The sequence below is a fragment of the Dermacentor albipictus genome, chromosome 4 (assembly GCF_038994185.2).
Source record: "Dermacentor albipictus isolate Rhodes 1998 colony chromosome 4, USDA_Dalb.pri_finalv2, whole genome shotgun sequence".
NCBI classification, from domain to species: domain Eukaryota; kingdom Metazoa; phylum Arthropoda; class Arachnida; order Ixodida; family Ixodidae; genus Dermacentor; species Dermacentor albipictus.
This window is the reverse complement of record NC_091824.1, coordinates 77,748,062-77,765,563: the sequence shown is the minus strand read 5'-3', so window position 1 is coordinate 77,765,563 and position 17,502 is coordinate 77,748,062.

The window sequence follows — 17,502 nt, the reverse complement described above, 5'->3', positions numbered from 1 at the left end:
GGTTCGAGAGCTGACGCATTGCGGCTGTCTCTGTGTCCAAGGGTGAAAGCGTCCTTTACTTCCGTTTTTCGAGGTGGCGGTCGCGCCGACAGGTGAGTCCTTGCGCGCTCGACGCATTTGAAGTAGGGCGCTCGGAAAAGCCTCTACGGCGCCGACTCGCATAGCGGAGCAGCACGGCGCGCGATTAAAGCCAAGGGCAGGCTGAGCGCAGGCGACTTCGCAAAAAACAAAAATCCTGCGTTGGGCGTGAGCCGATCGCTTGCGGCGCAGCGCATGGGACGCGGCGGCTGGCTAAGTGTTTGCGAAGGAACGCGGAAACTAGATTGGTCCGCTTAGTGCGACTGCCGTGGGAGGGGCAGTGCAGGTAATGAAAAACTCCGCGCAAACTTGAGAAGCCGGGGCAAGAAGCCAGGTTCGATCGGGCCATAAAGCTTTCTTCGAAGGGCCCTGAGTGCGCATGACCGGTATAACTCGGACTGCATTCAAAAACTGCAGTAATGCGTCATAAACATTGCGTAGTCGGGGTATCCCCCGTCAATGCCACGAACGTCAGATTAATTGCCTTGTGCACGTTTTCAGAAATCTGGCATAACTCGCGGTGACCACCTGTTTAAGCGCGATTTCCTTCGGGCGCGGCAGCTGGGCTTTAAGTTGGCCACGTGTGTGTGTGTGTGTGTGTGTGTGTGTGTGTGTGTGTGTGTGTGTGTGTGTGTGTGTGCGTGCGTGTGTGTGTGTGTGTGTGTGTGTGTGTGTGTGTGTGTGTGTGTGTGTGTGTGTGTGTGTGTGTGTGAGAGAGAGAGAGAGCGAAAGGATGGAAAGGCAGGGGTCAACGACCCCCTTAACCCGCTACCCCAAGGGAAAAAGGGTTAAAGGATGAAAACAAACAAATAAAAAAACGCTGAGGGTGTCGTTTTGTTTTCGAGGTGCCACTAGAAACTACAGTTGCTCACTGAGGTCTGTCGACTTAGGAAACATCAATAACGCACACATCCCATTCTGGGTTAGAGAGAAACGTGTATCAACGGTTCCAGCAGTTAGGACACCAGGATGTTGAATCCTGGTGACCTTAGGCGGTGCGGAGTGTATACAAGCCGCTGGTCACCACAGGGGGGACAGATGGAGAGGAGCGAACAAAGTGTGTTACTCATGCCAATGAGGAGCGAATATGTCCTTGTGAAAACCACACCCAGCAACAAGCGACACAGCAATGTTGCATCGCAGCAGGAGAGAATTGGGGTAGCGGCAGCGTCAGGAAAAGGTCGAGAATCCGCTGTCAACAATACGAGAACCGGAAGGAGTGCCAGTCAGCTAGGGTCGCGTAACGACCCAGTGTTCAGAGTTTTCTTGCAGCGTCCGTTAGCGGACCTAGCCACGCCATGGTGCAATAAGCCGACAAGCGCTGAAAAACGACTTGTGGTGCTTTTTGAGAGGATGATGGCATCGCCAATCCTGCGTCAATAAATGGTTAATTAACGTGTTTCAGCTGATTACTTGTATATTTAAAACTTTGTGTCTCTTTAAGTGTCCCGAAATGTGACCCAACTTATGCCGACGGGCTCTGCTAAATATGCTTACTGCGCTATTTTCCGGCATTTTCAGACAGCTCAGTTGAAATATACTATGTCGCGCATTTGTATCACTGATGAGGTATCTTCCTGGTGCGAAAATCCCATCACTCTGGAATTACAAAAGATGTCCTTCATAGTATTCAAAAGCTACTCGAAAATAATTATTGATCCCAACACTATTGATTATCGATAAGCCATCACTGAGGTAATGAAGCACACAGCAGTTTATTGGCCCAGTTACAGTATTATGGCTTCAAAATAAGCATAGGGGTGATTTAGTTTGCTTTAGGGAAATTATTGAGAAAAAAAAAGCAAGATTCTTCCTATTCTAACCCCTTCTCGATGCAAATAAATATTAAACAACGTTCACCTACCCAGGCTTACATGTTGGGTATGCGTGACAAGGCCTTACTGGAAGTACTATCTTGCAAGAGGGTTCGAGAAGGACAAAAGTAGCAAACAAATAATTCTCTGCAGTAACGATACATAGCACCCGTGACAGCGACATTGAATCGGAAAGCTAATTAGCGAACACTTGTCAACTCCGACACTTTAAGAGTCAGAAGGCGGAAGCAGCTCATTAAACTTTGTCATTTGTGCCTAGAGAGTGGGTACGGCCTGACAGGTTGATGTAGGCCCAAACATTCGAGGCCTGACTTGCTTGTGCCTATACGGAAGAACAGAAGAAAGCAGTGACATTTAGCAGTGACATATTCGTGCGCAGAGACTTATAGACGGAATTGTGACACCACAAAGGATTATCTACACGCTGCAATCACACCAATCTTCACCGCCCAAAGTTTCCATCGTAAGTTTAAACGCCAAAAATATGCAGACAGTGATGATGCAGACAGCTATGATGAAGCGCTTACACAGTAGGCATTACCAACTCTCTCATACATTTGTACCCTCCTCATTTCGGGTATGTGCCGCTGCACGCCGCTTTGATACAAGCAAGACCAGCAAACAAATGCCATACGGCATGCAGGGCGGCCCACCCGGAAGGTATTAGAGGCTATGCATCTTCATGGCCCAATGGGCCGGTTGGACAACAGACCTGCTTGCTTGGCTTGATTGACTGACTTGTGTTTTATTGCAGAGAGAAATAGAGAGAGAAATATAAGAGATGAAAGTCAAGTAGGTCAGCCAGACGCACGTCCGGTTCGCTACCCTGCAAGGGGGAAGGGGATCTAGGAATGAGAAGAGAGGGGGAGCACAGTTTCGCGCACATTTGAAGGTTCGCAACGAGTTTACAAATGGTCGCCAAGACCTGTCGACTTGAGGTACTGCAGTAACGCTTTCGTGGTTTTCTGTGTCATCGATACTTACGGCCATGATCTAAGGTTCTTCATTTCCGGAAATGGTCTAGAGTCCAGCCGTTTCAATGCTGTCCAGAGTGCTTCACGCTTGACGTTGTACTCTGGACAGAGACATAGGATGTGTTCAATCGTTGCTATATGTAATTCCACAAGATGATGGTGATGAAAAACGTTTATTTGCTCTATTTTGCAGTGATTTTTGCGGCTTCAGATGGACTCTTCCATCTTCTCTCCAGGGTCGGTTCCCCTAGTCCAGGGCTCCGCTGAGGGCAACTGCCCTGCGTGCACGCCTTACTAGTCCTTGTTGGACTTTCAGGATGTTGCTGGATAGCATCCTCTCCCACTGTTCCGCACTCGGGTTTTTTATTATGGCTAGCCCATCTGTTTTCTGGCAAGCACATGTGGTATGGTATAGGGTTGGTTTGTCTCCACTCAAGAGTCGCACATTTGCGTATCTCCCGTTCCAGTGCGGAACAATTAGGCCTTCGTAAATGCTAGCCCGAGCAAGAAGCGGCACAATACTGTCGCCTTAGAGCGGGAAACCTATTATGGCACTTGTAGCATAATGCAGGAATCAAGTCTACGAAGATGGAACTTGCAGCACATCCACGTGAAGAGGCGGCCATTTTTGTTATCTGAACCTTGCTGCGTGCAAATTATAAAGTACCCTTTGGCACCAGATATCAGTAATGTTCTCCGACAGCAGGTTTTTGACGAAAATGGAGCTCGTGAAGTCAGAAGCATAAGCACATTTAACATCACTGCAGTTCCGCGTGCGTGCGCGAGCTAACCGCGGCTTTCCTCCCCATCCCCTCCCTCTCTCTATCTTATCTTTATATTCCCTTTTTCCCGTCCCCCCAGAGTAGGGTAGCCAACCAGACGCATTCCTGTTTAATATCCCTGCCTCCTCTCTTTATTTCCTCCTCCTCCTCCTCCTCCATGGCAGTTAAACGCATTTCGCGGGACTCTATTACACTGTCGCATTTTTCTGGCGTCGACGTCCCATTCCATTAAAATGATTCAAACGTGCTATGTCGCTCTCCGACCTTTTCTTTTGGCCATTTTCTTCTTGTGGGGCTGCACTCCAATTATATTGTCGAAGAGGCCGCCGTGAAGCCCTCCGCAAGTGTTTTTTCCTACGCAGGTAAATGCGTAAGAAATTGGAAAGAAAGATAAAATATGCGGCCTCCAAGCAGTGTGAGAATCGATGTTAGGCTAAGCACTTTGTATATAGCTCGCCAGCTAGCTTCGCCTGGTCTTCCGAAAAGTACCACCAGATGGCGCAAGATGTCGATGAAGGCGCCGTGAAGGGTGATATGGGCTGGACTAGTTTTGAAGTGAGGGAAGTTCGCAGTAAAATTTAGTATGAAGAACACCTGAGGAATATGGAAGAAAGTAAATAGGCTGGCAGAGTGTTCAGGTATCTGTACAGAAAAACATTGATTCACAGTGGAGGAAAAGAACTAGGAAGCTTACCAGCAAGTATGTGACCTGTAGAGTGGGCAACACAGCAACAAAGGCGGTCAAGCGGAAAGTCAGAGAGGCTGAAATAATCTCATGGGTGGCAGCAATGGAAAGGAAACCTGCCATGAGTAACTACTTAAAACGAAAAAAACGAAATCAGGAAAGAAACAATTTATGATAACTCAAAGGAAAGCTCATTACTTTTCGTAAAGCGAGATCGGGATGCCTTAGAACACGCACCTATAAAGCGAGATATAAGAAGGAAGAAGAAGCATGTGCTTGCGGCGGTAAAGCTAGGGAAACGACGGATCATGTTTTATTAGAATGTGAAGACGTCTACCCAGCGGTCGATTTAGGCACCACTAGCCTCCTTGAAGCCCTTGTGTTCAGCGGGAGCAATGGTAAAGCAAACATGTCCGTAATAGGCATTAGTAAGAGGCGATTAGAGGATTGGTGGAAGAAAAGTGGGGAAACGACAAAAGACGGAGACGTGCAAAAAGCGCAGATCGCTATAGGCGATAAAAAAATATGGGTGTGGTAGTTCATAGTGTTTTTTCTTTTATTTTTTCATTGTTTAACCTATGTGGGACATTAGGCAGTATAATAGCAAGAGCTTGGTGGCGCAACCCACCGCCCCGTTTTAAAGGGGACGCTCATAACATCCATCCATCCATCCGGCGAGTAAGTGTGCCTACGTGACGACGACGGTCAAGGTGACAGCCTGACCACGACCACAGGACGGTGACGTTCGATGGCGAGTGTTTTATTTTACGTCCACAGAATTAATGTTACGACACGGGTGAGTTCTAAAGATAGTGCGCTGGGTAAGCTGGGCCGATCGTGAAGGTGGTTCGATGTCACATAGCGTCTCAAAGTGGCGGCTGCCACGGAGGAAGGATGTTAAAAAATTGGTGCGTTCTCTCTTTTGTAACCAAATTGTTGTTATCATTCACGTCAACCTCATTCTTGTTATTCTTTTATTCGGTACCTATGACAGTAATACGTATTGCCAGTCCACAAAAACACGAATACTTGTAAAGCATTTCATCTCAAACTAGCTGCCGTTACAAAGGGAGAAGAGTGTGGTAATATTGTTATTCAGTCATTGCAAGGGTGCGTCTGTGGTCTCGTGATTTACTGCTAAATTTCTTCGAAAATGTTTGAATTTCGATTGTTTCAGCTCTGATCCAATAGTAGATGTGACTATTATACGGTCCGAGAGGGAGAGCAAGCAAGCCGAACCAATTTGTTTATTTAGGTTCGCAAAACGCAAGTAGGGCCTGAGCCTTTCTGCCTGAATAATATTCTGTCGCGTTTTATTTATCTTCGCGTCCAAAGAGGCTCCTTTATTGCGCACATTCATAGACGTGAGCCTGTGCAGTAGTCTGCCCGGGCTTGTCGTATGTTGTCATGATAAACGAACTCCAAGTGTAAAAGGATTCTGACGTCAAGTGGTTACGGCTTTCCGCATCTTGATTTTCTGCTCCTCCTGAGATAAGTACAGTGTGAAAGCAAAAATAAACGTATAAAGATATGTTAGGATGTCATATTACGAATCCCAATACGCTAAGGAGGCGCGGGCAGGATGTGTTGAGTCGAGTTAAAGGAGTGCCGGTATAACCGAGTGTCAACTTTCTTTTTCAAGTTCTACGCGCGCACTCTTTCCAAAAGGATGTGATTAGCATAAAACCGTATTTTGTTGCGACAGTAATTACGTAGGGACACTGGAGGCGTTTTCACGTCCTCGATACCACCGTTGCCATGGTGCTGTCACGTCCGATGTTGCATGCCGCGTGCACCGTTATCAGATATTCGTAGACGCGAAGTGCATTTGCTCTGCGAATTCGAGGGCGGCGTTCGGCCTTACGCTGCTGGCACGAGCGTTGCGCGCATAAGCCCACTAACGTCACTACTTTGCATACCACACCGCGTGGTTGATACGGCGATCTGAGCGTTGAATCTACGATCTATAATAATGAATAATGGATCTGAATGTTGAAGCTACGGATACCCGCAGTTCATTGCGATAGCAGTTATGTGCTCGCTACAAGAAAATTTCCGCCGCCGCCGTTGTCACCGTTGGCGTTGCCGTGAGGCTTCGCATACATTTAGGTGTATGTACGTATGATATATATATATATATATATATATATATATATATATAGTCATATCGTAAGAAGCCAACAAACATTGACACCAAGGACAACATAGGGGAAATTACTTGTGCTTAATAAACGAAATAAAGAAACGATAAGGTAATGGAAATTAAAGTGGATGAACAAACAACTTGCCGCAGGTGGGAACCGAACCCACAACCTTCGCATATGACTAATAAAAATCGGGCCCCTCGGTTAACCCCCTTTCTTCTCGGTTCATATATATATATATATATATATATATATATATATATATATATATATATATATATATATATATATATATATATATATATGCACCTATCCATGCCGCATATGCGGGTTATGTTGCTGCACGCTGTTATATCAGCACAGTTGCTTATACCAGGCCTTACGTTCATGGCTAAATTATGCCTCAAAATTTTGATGCTGGCAGCTCACATACAAATGCCGTGAAACATAACATTCCCAGCGAACGACGTTCATCTCAAATCATCTCAGACTATTAAATATTAAAAGTGCAAGACAACGTGAGTGTTCAAACTATTAGGTGATGCGATTTTACTGGCGCGCCTCTTTACGGGCAATGTAGCGGCGCCTGTGCGATGGCCCTGCACGGCGTGTCAAAGCTTCGAAGGGTGCCAGAAATTTCGGCGTACCCGCGTATGTCGCGTGCGCGTTAGTCGGACCCTCGCACAGTGAGAACCCGGTTCCGGAAAGCCCAGAGGCACCACTAGATTCTTGCTATCGCAGTCAGAACCCGCCGTGGTTGCTTAGTGGCTATGGTGTTGGACTGCTAAGCACGAGGTCACGGGATCGAATCCCGGCCACGGCGGCCGCATTTCGATGGGGGCGAGATGCGAAAACACCCGTGTACTTAGATTTAGGTGCACGTTAAGGAACCCCCGGTGGTCGAAATTTCCGGAGTCCCCCACTACGGCGTGCCTCATAATGAGAAAGTGGTTTTGGCACGTAAAACCCCATAATTTAAATTTTTCATCGCAGTCAGTGCTTCGCCCTTCGAGCGAAGCTGCCCATTCTCTCTCTTCGCATGCGCCTCGTGCGCCATCGAGGATCGTCGCCTCCAACGCCGCTGGCGGCGTTTTTCATGACGCCAGCGCTGTGCCGCTGCCAGCATAGAGTTTCTCACTAGAACACCTAGAGGGTAATCTGGTGCCACCATCTATGGGAGTTTCTTAAGGGGACACCGTGCCGTCACGGGAATGACGGTATATGTGTTTCCGAGGCTCTTATTGGCTGGTGTTGTAAGAGGCTTCGTCTAAAACGTAGATATGGCTACGCAAATAACGCGTTCTCAAAGTAAAATCTTCATAAAATGTTTCCATTCACGCATATTACATCTTTACTCACCCACGATGCATGACCAAGCGAAGAAAAGCAAGAACAGACGACCAACTGTTTCAAAGCGAGCGCGAACCTTGTCGTCTGTCGTCCAGCTTTAGCGGCCCGCTGATACTTTTTACGTAACATGTAGTCGTACACACAATAACAAGTTCTCATAGTTAAACAAAACATGTTTTCGCGTAATAATGAAGCTAAAACAACTATTCACGTGCTGTTCTAGTAGAAAATGAATCATTGTGACAGATGGAACGGTACTTGCCGAGCGCGTCTTCAAGGCGTCCTCTCTCTACGAGAACGATGCCAATCCGAATCCACAATATACCGGCATTCCCATGCATACCACAGCGCAGCAGCGCCAGATTTCCCTCTAGGTAATGTAGTGCGAAACTCTATGGCTGCCAGGGCGTTGTGTTCCCTAACAGCAGTCACTTGGGGCGCTGCGTCGCGACAATATGTCGGCCCGCGTAATGTTAAAACACAGGCCAACGAGCTCGAGCGCACCGCTAAACGTTCATGTCGCTGCCGATGCTTCGGTGGCCTGGTTGCGGAACTGCCGTGCCATTTTTCGTATCATGCACCGTAAACTGCGCTTCTTTCTTCTTTTTTTTTGCATTCTGTGTAATATGCCTGAGATGGTTGAACAAGTACACATTGATTGCTGAGACAGCTGTCTATCACTGGCATATATTTCAAATATATATAAATATGTATATCCCTGTAACATCACCGGGAATCCTGTATATTTGGAAGTACAGCGTTATGGTAACGCGCTTTGTAGTATAGGATTTCGTAATGGCGTTTGGCGTCCATACAGAATTAAAACTGAAGTTGTTCTGTGCGCGTCGCGAATGCACGGCCAGACTTTTCTTTCAAGAGGGAAGCGAGCCTTCCTTACTTTTATGGCTTTCTCTTTCACTGGCCCCCCGCGGACTCCAAGCTGTGCGCGAGAGAAAGGACCCCGCTCCCTCCGTTCGGTTCCTGAAAGAAACCCAGTGACGACGCTTCGGGGTGTCGGCTGTTGTTTCCCGTGCCTGGGGGCGGCGACGGGGATGGAAACCGCAGTTGGAAAAGCGCGGGACGGGCAGACTCGCCCCACCAGCCCTAGAGACCGGACCACTTTTTTACGGGGCTAAAACTGAACGTTTTGTGTATTTTTAACTTGCTTTTTTGACCTTCTCAGTGTAATTAAAGTTTGTTTTAAATGTTCAACTGCGTTCGACCCGTTATCTAGCTGGACAGCGGACGCTTTGATCCCGTCAAGTGCGATCCGCTGGGCAGCCATAGTAAAAAAAGTGAAGTCGACTGCCATCGGCCGCCAACTCAACATCCGCTGCAGTGGAATACGTCGCACGGCAAGACCTCCGGTTGGACCATGACATCCGCCTACTGCAAGGACACGGCATCCCCTACAAGTTGAGCAGCTGACGGCACACAGGGCAACGACAAGGTGGGCTCGTTTCAAATTTCATCGCGCAGCTTAGCAGGCTTCACGGCATACGTCCGCTTTGAGTGAGATACGTCGTGAAGCACGCACGCCAAAATGGATCAGGACAAGCTGACGCCTGGAACGTCTCAAATCATGACAGCAGAGCATGAAGCTTCCACGGCAAATATTCGACCACAAAGAGCAACTACGTTTTCCATGAAAGCTAAAGAAACGTATGAAACGAGCCGCGAAGAGCACTCCCGGAGAATAGACGTTGCCTGGAAGAACGTGGAGACAGCTATTTTCAAAGTGTCATGTGCAAAAGAGGAAGACGTTAACAACGCCGCAACGCAGCTTCGCGCAAGCTATGAGCGCTATGACCACGTCGCCGCCAGATACGCTACCTTCCTCGCCAAAACGAGCAGATCTGAATCCCAGCAGGAATTAGAACTTCAAAAAGCAATCGACGCAGATCGTTATGTGACTGTGAGCGACAAATTACGTGAGGCTTCAGAACGAGAACGCGACCGCTTACAAGAGGTAATGTCGCAGCACTCTCTATCGGCCCACTCAAGCGTTTCCTCGAGGTCACGACGATCGGGTTCGTCAACAATCAGCCTAGCCGCCGTACAAGCACGCGCACAAGCTGAAGCCGTCCGGGCCAGAGCAGAGTTCGGTCGCAGAGAGGCCGCAATGCGTATTGAGAGGGCAAGGATTGAGGCTGAATTGGATATTTTGCAGCATGAAAAAGAAGCGGCAGCTGCAAACGCCCAGGCGAATGCGCTCGAGGCAGCCGTGGAGCAGGATGGCGGGGAGCGCATGCGCACGCTCCCTCCTGTGGACCGAACGCTGCAGACTAGGAGTTATATCGATGAGCAGCAAGCCCTACGCAACTCTGCGCTCGCGTTTACTGAGGAGGCCGTTACCAACTCAAGCGACGACGTAAACAATGCTCACACGTCACCGAGGGCCAACACAGCTGCGAATAATTCGATGTGTTTGCGAGCTGATGAACGTCCACCTGACTACCATGCTGCACCTAACAACCCATGTTATAAGCATGCTGGAGCTACGAGTCGTCCTATGGACTTACGAGTTGAACCGCAGCCGCTTGTGCACGCCCCGACACACAACAGTTCAAGCTCAGAGCTAGCCGATGTCCTCAAATTCCTGTGCCGCAAAGACCTTGTTTCAAGCGGTCTTATCAAGTTTGATGATCGACCTGAGAACTTTCGCGCTTGGAAATCATCGTTCAAAGGTGTCGTCAGAGATCTAGGTCTTTCTGCCCAAGAAGAGCTAGACCTCCTCATCAAATGGCTTGGCCCTGAATCGTCAAATCAGGCTCGGAGGTTGAAATCGGTGCACGTGGATGACTTTTCAACGGGCTTGAACGTTGTGTGGAAACGGCTTGACGACGTCTTTGGGCGCCCTGAGGCAATTGAGGATGCACTACTGAAGCGGCTGGAAGACTTCCCGAAGATATCTTACCGGGAAAATACCAGACTCCAGGAACTTGGCGACCTCCTGCTAGAACTCGAGGCTGCAAAAACTGACCCGTATCTTGCCGGTCTTAGCTATTTGGATACCGCAAGAGGGGTCAACAAATTTGTTTCGAAGTTGCCATCTGGACTTCAAGAAAATTGGATGTCGGCGGGGTCGAAATACAAGAAAGATCACCACACTGCATTTCCACCCTTTTCTTTCTTTAGCAAATTTGTTAGAGATCAGGCCAGCATGAGGAACGACCCGAGTTTCATCTTGCATCCACAAAATGCCTCGTCTGAATTCAATCAAAGGAAGGAAGACAATGGTACCAAGACCACGCGGCAAAGATCATCTGTGTCAGCGAGGAAAACAGAAGTGGATCCTGTTTTTGCCAAGAATTATCAAGATGCCACTGCTAACGAACAGCAACCGGAATCGAGGGACTTGAAAAGGTGGTGTCCATATCACAAGAAACCTCACCCTTTGGAAAGGTGTCGCGCCTTCCGTGAGAAAACCTTGGAAGAGCGGCAATCTTTCATAAAGAAGCAAGGGATCTGCCTACGATGCTGCTCATCCAAGAACCACATGCAGTGGCAATGTCAGGCAGTTGTGAGATGCCTCATATGCGACAGCGCCGACCACGCCACAGCGCTTCACCCAGCACCGCCAACCTCGGAGCCGTCAAGGGCTAGTGGGTCTGACGACAGTACGACAGATGACTCAGAAAGAAGAGTCACATCTAGGCGTACCGAAGTGGCAAACGCTGGCAGCAGCACAAAGTCGTGTGCTAAAATCTGCCTCGTAGAGGTGACTCATGAGACTCAGCCTGAGAAAACAGTCAGAGCGTACGCGATTCTTGACGACCAGAGTAATCGCTCGTTGGTTAGGCCAGAACTCCTCAACGATTTCGGAGTGAAGGGGACGCCTACGCAATACACGCTCCGCACTTGCTCCGGCAGTACTGAAGTGGTTGGAAGAGTCGCTCATGGTTTTTTCGTGCAGAGCATGTCAGGCGAAGTCAAGTTTCCTCTTCCACCTCTCCTCGAGTGCAAGGCAATTCCAGAAAACAGAGAGGAAATTCCGACACCTGACGCTGCAAGGCACTACCCGCACTTGAAGTCAGTAGCAAATCACATTCCGCCTCTTGAGGAGGCTGGAATACTGCTCCTCCTTGGCCGGGACATCCTAAGAGCTCACAAGGTTCGTCAGACAATCAACGGACCCCACGACGCACCGTATGCTCAGAAGCTCGACCTCGGATGGGTCATTGTCGGTGACGTTTGCGTTGGTCGAACGCGGAAAACGGGCAGCGTCAACGTGTTCAAGACCCATGTGCTGGACAGTGGGCGACCATCTCTTTTTGAGCCATGCCCAAGACATTTCTTTGTTAGGGAGGCGCCGATTCTCTACTCTGCGGATAAGGTCTCAAAAGATTTACGATTGGCAGCAACATTGGATGACAACCTGGCCCCGAATCTTTTCGAGACAACAGAACGTGACAACCAGCGTGCTCTCTCCATGGAAGACAAGACATTCCTCAAGATAATGAATAGTGAATTCACCCAAGACAATTTAAACAATTGGGTCGCCCCTCTCCCCTTTCGCACACCGAGAAGTCGGCTTCCGAACAACAGAGAACAAGCTCTGTCTCGTCTGCTCTCGCTACGGCGTACCCTGCGAAAAAATCCTGAAACAAGGGAACGTTTCGTGAACTTCATGAACGAGCTCTTCATCAAGGGTCATGCGGAGGAAGCGCCACCACTTCACGTGGACGAAGAATGTTGGTATCTGCCCATATTCGGCGTTCACCACCCCCAGAAGCCTGATCAAATCCGAGTCGTATTTGACTCCAGCGCTCAGTATGAAGGGGTATCTCTGAACAACGTCCTCCTGACCGGCCCTGACCTGACGAATAACCTCGTGGGGATTTTGATACGCTTCCGGCAAGAACCAGTTGCGGTTACAGCGGATGTCCAGCAAATGTTCTACAGTTTCATGGTTCGCGAGGACCATCAGAACTACCTGAGGTTCCTCTGGTTTAAGGGCAACGATATCTCCAGAGAAATCATAGAGTGCCGAATGAAGGTTCACGTTTTCGGCAACAGCCCATCGCCAGCTATTTCAACGTATGGCCTTCGACGGACTGCCCAACAAGCTGCCCCCCGATTTGGCGAAGACGCCAGGAAGTTCGTTGAAAGAGATTTCTACGTCGATGATGCACTTAAGTCTCTTCCGAGCGAAGAAGATGCCATTAGTCTGCTGCAAAGAACACAGAAAATGCTTGCAACGGCTAACATAAGGCTGCACAAGATAGATTCGAATAGGCAGAATGTGCTGAATGCATTTCCTCAAGAGGACCACGCCCAGGGACTGAAGAACCTCGACTTCGGCACAGACGCGTCGCTTACGCAGAGAAGTCTCGGTCTGCTGTGGGACATAGGCGACGACAGCTTCGTCTTCAGAGCTCCTCGTCAGGACAGGCCATATACGCGGCGAGGAGTCCTGTCGACCGTCAACAGCCTTTACGATCCACTAGGGTTTGTGGCTCCAATAACGGTTCAAGGCAAGTACCTTCTCCGTGACCTCGTGACGAAGGGTTATGACTGGGACACACCGCTTTCGGACGAGAAAAAGCAGAGATGGGACGAGTGGAAGAACTCTCTCCAGACACTACAACACCTTCACGTGCGAAGAACGTATGCGCCAGTCTCGACGCTTGAAGCCGAAAGCAGGGACATTCATGTATTTTCAGACGCGTCCACAAGGGCCGTCGCAGCTGTGGCATATCTACGCGTGACTGACAAGCAAGGAAACAGACACGTCGGATTTGTCATGGGAAAGGCCAAGCTTGCTCCACAACCAGAACACACCATCCCAAGGCTTGAGTTGTGTGCAGCAGTGCTTGCTGTAGAGATGACCGATTCTATACTACGAGAATTGGACTTCCAGCCGAACTCGGTCACGTTCTACACGGATAGCAAAGTGGTCTTGGGTTACATATACAACGAAACAAGAAGGTTCTACGTGTATGTGGCCAACAGGGTGCAGCGGATACGTAGCAGCACGCAACCTGAACAATGGAAATACGTTCACACAGACGAAAATCCAGCAGACCACGCCACTAGAGCGATTCCAGCGGCACAGCTTAAGAGCACGAACTGGTTGTCCGGACCTGATTTTCTCTCACGACGAGAAGAGGAAGCACGGTCGTCGAGCTTCATCCTCTTAAATCCTGATGAATACAAAGAAATACGCCCTGAAGTCTGCACTCTGGCGACGGAGGTGAACAAACGACAGCGACTCGGAGCTGAACGCTTTCATAGACTCTCGAACTGGAAATCTCTCACTCGTGCTGTAGCAAGTCTGATCCAGGTTGCCCATCGCGCAAAGAACGCATCACAAGGAGAGGTAGCTCCCGTTGAGGCGCTCTCCAAAGCCAGGCTCGTCATCATTCGCGCAGTACAGCAGGACGCATATTATGAAGAGATATGCTGTATCCAGAGAGGAGAGCAGGTTCACAAGACAAGCTCGCTTCGAAGGCTTGACCCATTCTTAGACGCCAACGGCTTGATCCGCGTCGGCGGCCGCTTGAATAGAAGCGACCTTCCAGACGATGAGAAACACCCTCTCTTATTGCCGGGTCGGCACCATGTGGCGAAGCTTCTCGTGCGCCACCACCATGAATGCGTGCAACACCAGGGCCGACACTTCACAGAAGGAGCCGTACGAGCTGCTGGGTATTGGATCGTCGGAGGTAAAAGGTGCATCTCATCCGTGCTGCAAGCATGCATTTCATGCAAGAAGCTGCGAGGGCGCTTTCACGACCAGAAGATGGCTGACCTTCCGGCAGACCGAATCAGCACAGATCCTCCTTTCACGAATGTTGGAATCGATGTTTTCGGTCCCTGGATGATTGTCTCTCGCCGAACGAGAGGTGGTGTTGCAAACAGCAAGCGCTGGGCAGCCATGTTCACTTGCTTAAGCATTCGCGCAGTGCACATTGAGCTGATCGAATCAATGGATACGTCGAGTTTCATTAATGCCTTCCGAAGGTTCCTAGCAGTGCGAGGGCCCGTCAAGCTAATACGCTCTGACTGCGGGACCAATTTTATCGGAGCCTGCAGAGAACTTGGAATCAGCGCAGAGGGCATTCATCGCTCACAAATAGGCAAGTTCCTCAGCGGAAACGGCTGCAAATGGATATTCAATCCACCGCACGCGTCCCATATGGGCGGTGCGTGGGAGCGGATGATAGGCATTGCACGTCGCATTCTTGACTCAATGCTCATGCAGTCACGTCATCAACGACTCACGCATGACATTCTTGCAACCTTTTTGGCAGAAGTTGCGGCCATCATTAATGCCAGGCCCATAACTCCTACTTCGTCTGACCCCGAAGATCCCACAATCCTAACTCCGGCGACACTCTTAACCCAAAAACACGGAAGCGCATCTGTAACAACTGGGCAGTTAGATACAAGCAACCTCTACAAACGGCATTGGCGTCTCGTGCAAAACCTGGCTGACGAGTTCTGGAAGCGCTGGCGCACAACGTATGTCACTACTTTGCAACAACGCCGAAAATGGCAAGCAGCAAAACCCGACCTCAAAGAAGGCGACGTCGTTCTACTCAGGGATAAAGAAGCAACCCGCAACGACTGGCCCGTCGGAGTGATTACACGAAGCCTGCCCAGCGCAGATGGAAGGGTGCGCAAGGTCGAGCTGAAAACAGCCAAAGACGGGGTTGTGAAAACATTCTTCCGGCCAACAACAGAAGTTGTGCGTTTGCTGTGACCGTGATATAGTGGTGGCGTCTCAACAACGGAAGACACCAGACGGGGAGTGTTCTGTGCGCGTCGCGAATGCACGGCCAGACTTTTCTTTCAAGAGGGAAGCGAGCCTTCCTTACTTTTATGGCTTTCTCTTTCACTGGCCCCCCGCGGACTCCAAGCTGTGCGCGAGAGAAAGGACCCCGCTCCCTCCGTTCGGTTCCTGAAAGAAACCCAGTGACGACGCTTCGGGGTGTCGGCTGTTGTTTCCCGTGCCTGGGGGCGGCGACGGGGATGGAAACCGCAGTTGGAAAAGCGCGGGACGGGCAGACTCGCCCCACCAGCCCTAGAGACCGGACCACTTTTTTACGGGGCTAAAACTGAACGTTTTGTGTATTTTTAACTTGCTTTTTTGACCTTCTCAGTGTAATTAAAGTTTGTTTTAAATGTTCAACTGCGTTCGACCCGTTATCTAGCTGGACAGCGGACGCTTTGATCCCGTCAAGTGCGATCCGCGAAGCCAGCAAAAAGTGGCTGTAAAAAACGCCGATGTCAACGCCCAGGCCCTGTCCGGAAAATGGTTTTGAATGTCATGTGCATACAAGAGCCTTACCGAGTTCTGACAGAAAAATTTCAATGGGTGGACATCTTTGGCAAATTGGGTAGCGCTCAAGGAGTTCCACTCTGAAATTAGTCCAAATGGTTGTAGGCATGATTTAAGTGTTTCCTCTGTTGTGTTGTTATGCTGCACTACAGCATCAAAAATAAAGCATAAAGGAAAGAAAGAAACAGCGCGCGTGGCCTATTGTGTATCACCGGGGTAATCTGGTTCGAATTCCAACACCGGAGACGCTTCTTAACACGAAACTTTTTTTTCTTGCCTACCATCCCGGCCCTACGTACCACTCTTCATTGCTGCCTGTCAATGGAATGTGCTCCCAGTTTGCATCGCACATATTACCGATCACGACACATTTGTAAACAGTCTGAAGTGCTTTCTGAAACTATAAGCTTATGTCTATTAGTATTACTTGCACAAGTTTTCATCCCCTTCTGACAGACTACAATTGCCTTTGCTGCCTCGAGCGGCCAGTCTAGCGGCACTATTGCGTGCATTTTCGGGCTGCTTTCACGCTGGGAAAAGCACTTTTATGTATTACGTATTAGCCAAATAAAGCTATATATGGAGTTTTTCATGTCGCTCTACAACTTTCTCATTCACACTTTTCATCTAATTATAATATTTGAGAAGTTGCCTAATTATTTAAAAGTACTTATCTAATTAGGCGGAATGAAAAAAAAATTTGAGTATCTGCAAGCGACGGCAAACAACGTTACGTTGGTTGTGCCCAGCTACGTGACATCCGCATATTTTTAATCTCTGGCTAAAGTTAGCTGGGGCACCTTGTATACGTGTTTCGCGCATTCGCTCATATTGCCGGTTTCCTGTGGCTGTTCTCTGTATGTTTGTATGCGCCGTGGCCTCCACCAACGAGGACTGCCATGTGTGCGTCAACACGAACACTCGAACGCTTGTGAAGTGCTCAGAAACAATTCTTTTTGGTAAGTTTATGGGAGCTTTAGAACTGTTGTTACCATAGGCTTCCCTCTATTCTTCGTTTAACGTTTTTGTTTTAGCTCGTCTATAAATTAATGGATGGGGAGCAGCCGGCGCCCTGTAACAGGTACCAACATCTCCTTGCATATAATTAATAACAAACAAGACGCGAACATAACCCAGAACGGATAGGAAATTCTCCATAAACGGCAACTTTAATAGTGACGTTCACGGAGGTAGCGCTTGCCTGCAGCCAGCGGTTAGTTAACTGCACCATAACGATGGATCTCTGCACCTACCTATGCTGTGAGACAACACAAGAAAGCGACTACTTTAGTGCCCCAAGTCCAAGCAGCAACCCCACACTACTTTTAGTGCTTCTGAGAAACGCAATCGATAAGCATTGGCAGCCG